At 45.3% G+C, this 10,099-nt stretch overlaps 1 pseudogene; it reads left to right on the forward strand.

The window, feature by feature from the left end:
* Positions 1 to 1,826: 1,826 nt before the first annotated feature.
* On the forward strand, positions 1,827 to 2,818 carry LOC114040610 (annotated as a pseudogene).
* Positions 2,819 to 10,099: the final 7,281 nt, after the last annotated feature.

Below are 10,099 nucleotides of genomic sequence, written 5' to 3' on the forward strand. Positions count from 1 at the left end.
CCTTCTCTTCTCTGGGCCAAGGATCTGGCATGGACATTCATTGAGTTTCCATGGTCTTTACGGGCTGACATTCATGGAGACATTACTCTTTTGGCTTTACTTTCCTCATCGTGCATCACTTCATTCAAGTCTCTGTGTTTCTCTGAATTGTTCCTCATGGTACCATAATAACCCATCATATTCACAGACCACAATTTTCTCAGTTATGCTCCACTTCATTGGCACCCACATTGTGTCCAGTTTTCTGCTATGACAAAGTTCTCCTATGATTATTTGGTTACCTATGGTTCCTTTCTTTTTGTCACTGGCCTTCTTAAGGTATGTGCCCAATGGTGGTACTGATAGATCAAAGGCCTTGTTCCTAAGCACCCATGGTCTGAGCATCCTGCACAGAGTTAGGGGTACATGCTTGTTCCACAGAATTGAAATTCTAAAAACCCATGTAATCGATTTCTCCAGGCATTCAATCCCAGGGAAAGATCTGTGTCTCCAGGCAAACTTGTCTGCTTTCTTTCATCAGACAAGGAGTACATAAAAGTCCCCACTGCATTTCTCCTTCCATCTCCTCTTACAGGGAACTTAGAGGTAAATCTCATGCCAACTAGAGTGACCGACTAACCTAGGTGCTTGGTGGCCTCTCTTCCCCATCTCCTTCATTCTGTCTCCATTAGGAACCAGGCCTTTTCTGCTCAAGCCTCGTCACTCAGTGCACACTGGATTGGTCTAGGTTTCATGATTCTGCCATTATTTCTTGCCTAGCTCCAATTTCTGTGTCCTTATCACTCCCCAGCCCCTTTCTTTCTAACTCTGAGCCTGTTTTCTCAGCTATAAAATGAGGGATTGAGACTACATAATCTCAAAGGACCTTTCCAGCTTTCCATCCTATAGTATGGAGGTCAGCAAGTCCCCTTCATGAAAGACAGCCTTAGTTGTACTCTTTGACTGCTGAGGAACTGCATTCTGCAGCCTGCCATAAGGTTGGGCCCACTCTCTTCCTACCTCCATCACTTAACACCTCAGGGTTTTAGTTTCCCCACAGAAAAAAGTGAGAGTAGAGGGTTAGGGTATTGGACAAGGTGATGTCTGAGGTCCTTTTCAGCTTGACCAACCTAAGGATCCATGAACAACCACCATCACACACACACATACACACATACACCCCAAACTTGAACTACTAGGGGGCAACTAGGTGGCACAGCGGAGAGAGCACCGGCCCTGAAGTCAGGAAGACCTGAGTTTAAATCTGACCTCAGACCAAACACTTGACACTTACTGGCTGTGTGACCCTAGGCAAGTCACTTAACCCCAAATGCCAAAAGAAAAAAAACAAAAACAAAAAAACCCTGAACTAGGCTGATCTCTGTAACTCTGCTAAATAGATTCCCTGCTCAATCACCCCAGACTCCCCACTTCTCTCTGGGTCTCACTTATCTATGCTTAAAATTCAGGGGTTGGACAAGGTGACCTTTCCAGCTCTCATAATCTATGAATCAATGAAGCATTGTTACACATATCAAGGCTGACCTGGGTTCAATTAGTTCTCATTCTGGGGAGGGTTGTGGTTAATTTTCAAAGCCCAGCTCAGATTCCTCCAGGAAAGACAGCAGAAAGTCAAGGCTAGCAAAACCTGAAGGTGAAGAGCACCTCTGTCTCAGTAGGACCAGCAGTTGCAAGTGCCACACCACTATTACCACCACATGGGTTTGAGTCTCTCTTCCTCAACTTTCTCCAATTTCCAGAGTCCTGGTTCATTAGTATATGGACCATTGCTCTTTTCAGATTCAGTAGTTTCCCCCATCAGTCTCATTCTTGCCCCATTTTAGCAGGTTCCAGCTACCCCCAAATCCAATGCCTGGCCAGGGCAGGGGCCCACGGATCTGGGACCTGGTCAGAACAGTACATCTGTGACTGAATTCATCCTGCTGGGGCTAACAGAGCATCGGGAACTGAAACCCATCCTCTTCACTATCTTTCTCCTGGCCTATGTAGCCACTGTGGGTGGTAACCTGAGCCTCTTGGCCGCCATCTTGGTGGAGTCCAAGCTGCACACACCCATGTACTTCTTCCTGGGGAATTTGTCTTTCCTCGACATTGGGTGCATCACTGTCACAGTGCCCCCAATGCTGGAACAGCTTCTGTCCCAAGACCATTCAGTTTCCTTTGCTTCCTGCTTCTCCCAGCTCTTCTTCTTCCACTGCTGGCTGGTGTGGATTGCCACCTACTGACTGCCATGGCCTATGATCGCTTCTTGGCTATTTGCCGCCCACTGACCTATCCCACTCAAATGAGCAGAGGCATCCAGGGGAGTCTGATAGGCATATGCTGGACCATCTCTTTCTGCAATGCACTGACCCACACAGTGGCTCTGTCTGTGCTCAACTTCTGTGGCCCCAATTTGATAAACCACTTCTTCTGTGATGTGCAACAGCTTTTTGGCCTCTCCTGCTCCAGCACTAGTCTCAATGAGAGGTTGCTCTTTGTAGGTGCGGCCTTCATGGGTGTGGTGCCCCTGGTGCTCATCTCTATCTCCTGTGCCCATGTGGCTGCTGCTGTGCTGCGGATCCGTTCAGCTGAGGGCCGGAAGAAGGCCTTCTCCACCTGCAGCTCACACCTGGCCATTGTGGGCATCTTCTATGGCACAGGCCTCTTTAGCTACATGCGTCTGGGCTCTGTTGAGACATCAGACAAGGACAAAGGCATTGGGATCCTCAACACTGTCCTCAGTCCTATGCTAAACCCACTCATCTACAGCCTCCGGAATCCTGATGTTCAGGGTGCCCTGCGGAGGGTGTTCATGGGCCAAAGGCCGATGGAATAAGGGGGCTACAGCCCCCAGAGCCTCTTCGTTTCTTTGATTCTTTGCTTTCTTCCTTCCTGTCTTTCTTTCCTTGCTTCCTTTATTTCTCCATTGACATTTTCCTTAATTTCTTTCCTTTCTCCTTCCTCTTTCACCCTTAACGCTTCTCTTCCTTTCTTCTCTCCCTCCTCTACTTCATTCCTTCATGCTCCCATTGCCTTACCCTTTTCCTCCTTCCCTTTCTCCTTTACTCAATCCTTTTTCTCATTTCCCTCTTCTCTTCTTCCTTTCCAACTCTTCTCTCTTCCATTTCTCTTCCCCCACCCCCAAAAAAAAGAGTGGGTGGATTGTCCAAAGGTCTTATACTAAGCTGTGGCAGAGCTTGTATTCACACCTAGATGAGAGGGGATGAGTAAGAAGGAAAAGATAGAGGTGACAGAACAGATGAAAAAGGAAAGGGTGGTATGATTTAAAGGGAGATTCAGAAATCAGGGTGTGGTACAATTCTATTCAAGAACTTTTCAGTGTAGTTCAAATGCATTTCAAGCATTCAATACAGAAAGGGCTTTGCCCCCTCTAGGGGAGGAAGTTTCCACCAGAGTACTTCTCTCTGTGGTAGGAGCCCTGGCTATATGAGAAGACCCCAGTCTAGGGAAGTTAGGCTTTTCTAAAGAAGGGGTGGGGCTGAGGATCAGGAGGTAGTTGTAGTTCAAAGCTTGGTTTCTAGGGAAACCAGACTTTCTGATTGGAAATGCAGTATGAAAGGGGTTGGATTGTCCCCAATCTAGTTCCTAAATTTATTCAGACTTATCATAAGAAGGGGATTTTAGTGGAAATATTTTCAAAACTATGGGGAACAGAGAACATTTTATTTAAAAATAAAAACCAGAAGGTAGTGAATTTTCCCTTGGATGGACAGAGTGGGAAGTTAGATTACTACCAAGCCAATTAGGAGCTGATAGGTTACCACCCCAATCTAGGTTACACACACACACACACACACACCCCTCCAGAATTTCTGATTGGCCCTAAAGTATCTCTGTGACAGGGTACTCTACTGAAGATCAAAGAAAAGACATACCCTCAGCAGTGTAGAAAAGGCCCCTCTGGAAAAGCTGATACTCTTCGGAGTCACATGTAGGCCAGTTTTCCCCTGGGCTTTCACAGTGAACACACCTCAAGTCCCCAGCTGCCTCATCTGCTCTTTCTCTGTGCCAGGTTCACCAAACGCAATCCTGACAAATGTACGTTTCCAGCTTAGGTGACTACCTTCTAGGTTCAAGAGGCCCAAACTTGCTGAGTCAGTGCTGGTTGCCTTTTCCTAAGAAAATGGCCCCTGCCAGGAGGGTGCTCCAACTGGAAGGATGGAGAAAGCCCAGATCTCTGGCCAGGTCTCTATCTTAGTTTGAACTTAGGTGTTTCTATTTCTTCTCATCTTACTCAACATTGCCTCCCTCAATTTCAAATGGACATGATGTGAGGTGGCAAAGAGAGGCCATTTGCGTGCTGGGAATTGAGCAAAAATAAGAAAGATATGACCAGGTGGTAGTTATATGAGAATAGAAGTAAAACCTCCTCAAAGCAGAACTGAGGAGACTTCAGTTTGATTAATCAGTGATTAATCAGAGAGCAAGCCAAGCTTGGTGAGCAAGATCCCAAATCCTGTCTACATGTGTGGATTGGGTTATATCTGGTAGCAAATGACACCCTTCTTCTATTATGCTATAGCTGGATACAGATTTGCTCACATTTATGCTAGTTGTAATAAAACATTTTATTTTTCTAAACACAAGCAGAGTTGAGCTGAAGTATTTCATGTCTGGCCTTCAAATCAGTTATTTATGGGTTAACATTGGTCAAAACAGTCATTCTCAGTCACCTCTTTCCATTTGGCAGCATGTACCTAAAATGTAAGCATAGTGCCTACGTGTTCATGTTTGCAGCTTTGGAAAGAGTTAGCCTTGCAAACCCTAGTCACTAACATGATGGCCTAGGTCACAGACTAATTCCCAGATAAACACTCAAGGAGGCAAACTTAAACCCAGCAGTTGAAGTTATGTGCCCATTTCTCAGGAAGAAATTGTAGGAAGGCTATAGAAAAGCTGGAGCACTTTGAGAAAATATTGACCAGGATGAGTGAGTGAATGAATGAATGAATGAATGAATGAAAAACCTTAGTCCCCATAAATGTGGATGTAGACCAATAAAACATATAGCTAAATAAGGATTTATTAGTTCCATGATGGCAAGAGGGCTAGAGATGACATCCTCCCCACTAGCCTGTATGCCACCTAAGGGCAGAGAACACATCTTGAATGTCTTTGAGCTGCCCCCATCTTCACAGTGTTCAGGACTTTGTGACAAGCAAGCTATATCCCAAAAACCATTGTGGGCACAAAAATGTGGAACTCAAAACAATGTGGGCTTCATTAGAGCTATAGCCCCTTATAGCTTCTAGCCCAAATATCCACTGACTTCTCATTGCCGAGGGAAATGGAGTCCCTACTGCATGGTATAGTAGCTAGAGTCAGTAAAGACTTGAGATCATATATCACCATCCTTTCAGCCACTGAGGTTTGCAACATTTGAGTCATCCTTGACTCAAACAAAATATCTTAAAGTTGAAAAGGGCCTCAAAGGCCCCCATATATAACCTGATTGCTCTCCCTGCCACAAATCTCTAACCTCTTCATTACATCTTCCACACAGCAGCCAAAGTGATATTCTTAGAGCATGAGCCTCATCACATCAATCCCAGTGACTCTCTACTGTCTCCAGGATCAAATACAAACTCATCTCATCGGAATGGTTGGTTAACCCTTTGAAGTCTAGTTCAAGGCCACCTTTCTAGGCTTATTACACATTATTCCCATTATCTCTATGGTCTCACCAAAGTGACTTCCATGTTGTTCTCCATGCAGCATGACAAGATGGATGGAATATGACGCATTGTCTAGGGCTGGCTAGATATAGTGAGTTAGGTGAGTTTGCATTCACTTACTCTGCTTATGAGTTTAACAGTCTTTCTGTCAAGACTTGGACTGGGAAGAAAACCACTCCTGTGTCAAGGAAATTTCAAGAGGCATGCTATATGAGGTTAGACATGGGGTTAATGGCAGGTAAATGTATTTAATTCATGGAAACAAAATATCTCAAAGTTACAAAGGGCCTCAAAGTCCCCCATATATAACCTGATTGAGAATCCCCAGATCCAATTATAACACTCTGGACAAGTAGTCATTTGGTCTTCCTATGAATACCTCTAGTTAGGGGCAAGTCACCATCTGCTGAAGCAACCCATTCCATTTTAGGATAGCTCTCATCATTACAGAATGTTTCCCAACAGTGAGCCTAAATATAGCTCTTCGCATCTTCTGCCCTGAAACCCCCATCCACCCACCCATTGTTCCAAGTTTTGAGCTCTGAGGCCAAGCAGAACTAATCCCTGTTCCACATGACAGTGCTCTAAATACTGGAAGCCAGCGTACATGTTCCTGAGTCTTCTCTTCACCCAGCTCAACATGGGTCTCCCTCTGCCTCAAAAATCACCAAGTCACCAAATCTCAGAGTTAGATAGATTTTCAGAGGCCATCTCCTCTAACCTGAACCTGATTGAGAGTGCCTCCTATAGTAATTTTAAAGACACTTTTATGCAACCTTCATGTGAAAATCTTAAGTCAGAGAACACCCACAACTCCCCAAGGCCACCCATTCCACTTTGGAATAGCAGTAATGACTAGTAATGAAGCCTCATTCTGAGTGTCAACATTCCAGATTACATAGATGCTTAGTAAATGTTTGTTGATTAGAGTCACTGAAATTCTGTCCATGATGTACACCAATTTACTCCCTACTCTGTTCTCCTGTATCTGGTAGCCTAGCTAGAATTTGGGTTGACAGAAAGAGAATCCCCAAAGCCCAGTCGCAGAGTATAATGTGGTAGAAAAGTAAAGGGCAGGTATATATTAAGCCACATTCAGCTAGACTAACGTACTGATACTCCAGCCTACCTTTTAAAATAACAAATGCCGAACACGAGAGCAGAGGCAGCTAATGGAGAGTGAGCACCCCTAAGTTTAATAAGTTTAGTAAGCTGTTTATTAAAAGCTAAGTTTATTTATTTATAAAAATTATATAAAGCTTATTAAAACTAAAATGGTTTGTCATTTTATTGCTAGAGTTTGCATAAATATGATCAGTGAAAACAAGAGTAGGAAAAGTGTATCAAGTATCACCTGTGAAAATATGATATCCAAAATATATAGGGAATTGACCAAAATTAGTTACACCAAGAACCATTCCCTAGAAGTGCCCTCCTCTGGAAGTCATAGCTTCCTTCTTCCTCCTTGGAGGTCCTCAAGCAGAGACTCATGGTTAAGACCATGACCACGTGGTTAAGATGTAGAAGGGATTGTTATTCAGAAAGGAGCTGGAGTGGATGCCTAAGGTACCTGGGAGCTCTTAATCTCTGATTCTCAGTTATCAGCCACAACCACCAGCATTCATGCCTGCAAATGAAAATGCCATTTTCTTTCCCCAGTCATTCAAATAGGAGAGGGAGAGAGAAGGAGAAAATAGCCTAGGATCCGAAGCAAACATATTCCTTTTGAGTTATTTGAGTTTCTATATAGTGTTAAGTCTGCAGGTTTGGGGGTACAGGGGGTGTGGAATTCAGTGCCCTTAGTTGTGTTAACAGAAGACCAATGCAAGAAACAAGGAGAGGAGAGGAGATTCAATGGGGTTTTTACTCTGATGAAAAGGAAAAGGTGACTGGCACCTGATCAGACTTCCACATGGACTGCAGCCCCTCTGGTTAGAATACGCATGTTTTGTTTTGTTGTGTTTTTCTTTTCTATCAGCCCTCTCTCCTGCGTCTGGTTTGTCACAGATATGGAAGACTTTGGGGGAGGGGACAGTCCTTCAGCCAAGGCCAAGTCCTTCAGGTAGAGTCTCATATTCTCCTGGGAACTTGAGCAATTGTCTCCTTGACATCCTCTTCTGCTCCCTAGCTGTCAGTCAATCAACAGCTGCCTACTATGTGCCAGGAGCCTTCCCAAGCCCTGGGCATATGAAGAATAACCAAAACTGTTCCCGCTCTCAAGGACCTTGCAGTTTAATGTTGCAATTCACTACGTGAAGCTCCTGGGAAATCCCTTGGCACACCCTGCCTTGCTGTCTCTACCTCACATGCTGTCCCTGGAGAGTTCTCCCTCCAGCCCTACCCCATGTGCTCAGGTGCCTTCTGGGCATCTTCACTTGACAGCAGCACCTTCCCCTGCCTCCCCCCCCCCCAATACCCAAGAGAAGGGAGAAGGCCTGAAAACACCTGGGGCAAGCTCCAAGTCAAGTTGAAACACGCAAAATGCCTTCTGCCATTTTAAGGTAGTGTCCCCAGGTTGGCCAATGCAATCTGTTTGACCTCTAGGAATGCCTTGTATCATAGTCCTGAGTCTTCTGCCTTCAATTTCTGTCTTCATCAGAACTTGAGGATATCAAAGTGCAGAGGTAGCCAAATGCTCCCCTGTACAGGAGGAAACTGAAGCAGCAGGTGCCACATTCCTTTGATCAGAATTGGTTGGAGTGCTGGGAGTTTGGTGAGCAGGCCAGGTGAGTGGAGACTTCCTTTCTGATGCAGGTGACAACCCGTGGACTACATAGTCACTGAACTAAGGGACTCTGGGTTCACTTACTGGGGGCGCCTAGAACTCTTTTCTCTCTGCTGATCTCTGTAGTACCACTATAAGCCATTTTCCTCATCCTGGCTTCCTGGGGATGGTATTTTTCCTGGAAGACGTTTGACCAGAGGCATAACCAGGGTGAGATCAATTGGGCTTTTTCCTAAGATTTAGAGGGTGTTATATTGAGGACATAGGATGATGATGAGCAGCTGCAGGCCTAGGGGTGGGAGGCTGACCAGGCAATCCCTGCAGGCTCCATTCTAAAACCCATTTTCGTATCAGGACCTGGGGAAGCTAAATTCAAGGATCTCATCTTCCCTCAGGCTTCTCTCAACCAAGAGAAGGGGCTATAAGGATGCTTAACTCAAATGCTCTAAACCTGGGCACCCATGGGCATGAGGACTCTGTGTGTGAGTGTGTGTGTCTGTGTCTGTGTGTAGGTGTGGGTGTCTGTGGGTGTGTGTGTTTACATATTGTCTCCCCCATTAGTCTGTGACCTCCTCAAAAGCAGGGACTCCCGAAAGATCCAACATGGACTCCTAGGACCACGCATAGAGATGATGGTAAAGATGGAGAATGTGCAATGCCATGCAGTTACCACCATGTTCCAATCATTTCATCAAAGGCAGCTGAGGAAAATACCTTCACTGCTTATGAATGGGCTGGGCCTCACACTCACTGACCAACTGGACTCACATCTGGAATCTGGCAGAGTGAGCTTGCCTAGAGAAGCTGTAAACATCTGGATGCTGTGGCTCTGGTAGTCTAGATCCATCAGTTGTATCTAAAAGGTCAACTCCACTAGAACCAATTTTAGTCTGTTAAAAAAGGAGTTAATCAAAATATCTTTCAAAACAAGTTCACAGATGCCTGGTTACAAAGTCCTGAGCTGGAGGATCTGGGCCTTTTCTTCTCTCCTGGCTATACCTCTGAAAAGGATGAAGGAAGAGACCTGTGAAGAGAGGGCAGGGTCATGGTCTCCAGGGCCTCTTTCTCATGAGAGGCCTCACCATAATCTTTTCCCCATTTCCTCCCAATTACATGGCTATTGGGCTTCTCTGGATCTCTCCATCAGGCCTTCCTTCTTCAGGAAACATCACTGGAAAGTCTCATTATCCTGCAAGACTGAATCTGCCTCAGTACTCTCTTTTCAGTACCCTCTGTCCCTCTGAGTGGACTCTCTGACTGGAGAGCAGGGTCATACCTCCAGGGCCTCTGTTTAAGGAAAGGGGTTCAGTTCAGTCTTCTCCCCATTTACCACCAGCTGCCCTGCTTTGGACTTCTCCATCCCTCCCCATCACTGGGTACCTCCTCCTCTGCCCCTTCCTTCCACACCCTTCCTCCCCGTTCAGCTTCCTTTTCTCTTCTCCTGTTAGATTGTAAACCATTTGAGGGGAGGAACTATCTTTGTTTTTTGTTGCATTTCTATCACCAGTATTTAACATAGAGTTAGGCACATAGTAGGTGCTTAAGAAATGTTTATTGACTGACTGCCTGAAATCAGTAGCCAGGCTTATAGGGACACTGAAGAAAACAGCCTGTGACAATGTCTCCCCTTCCTAGTAGCCCCCTCCCCACAATTATTATTGGAAGAATTGGAGAATTATTGGAGGGTGAGCTCCCC

The sequence above is a fragment of the Vombatus ursinus genome, unplaced genomic scaffold (genome assembly GCF_900497805.2).
Source record: "Vombatus ursinus unplaced genomic scaffold, bare-nosed wombat genome assembly UNPS02013769.1, whole genome shotgun sequence".
Lineage (NCBI taxonomy): Eukaryota > Metazoa > Chordata > Mammalia > Diprotodontia > Vombatidae > Vombatus > Vombatus ursinus.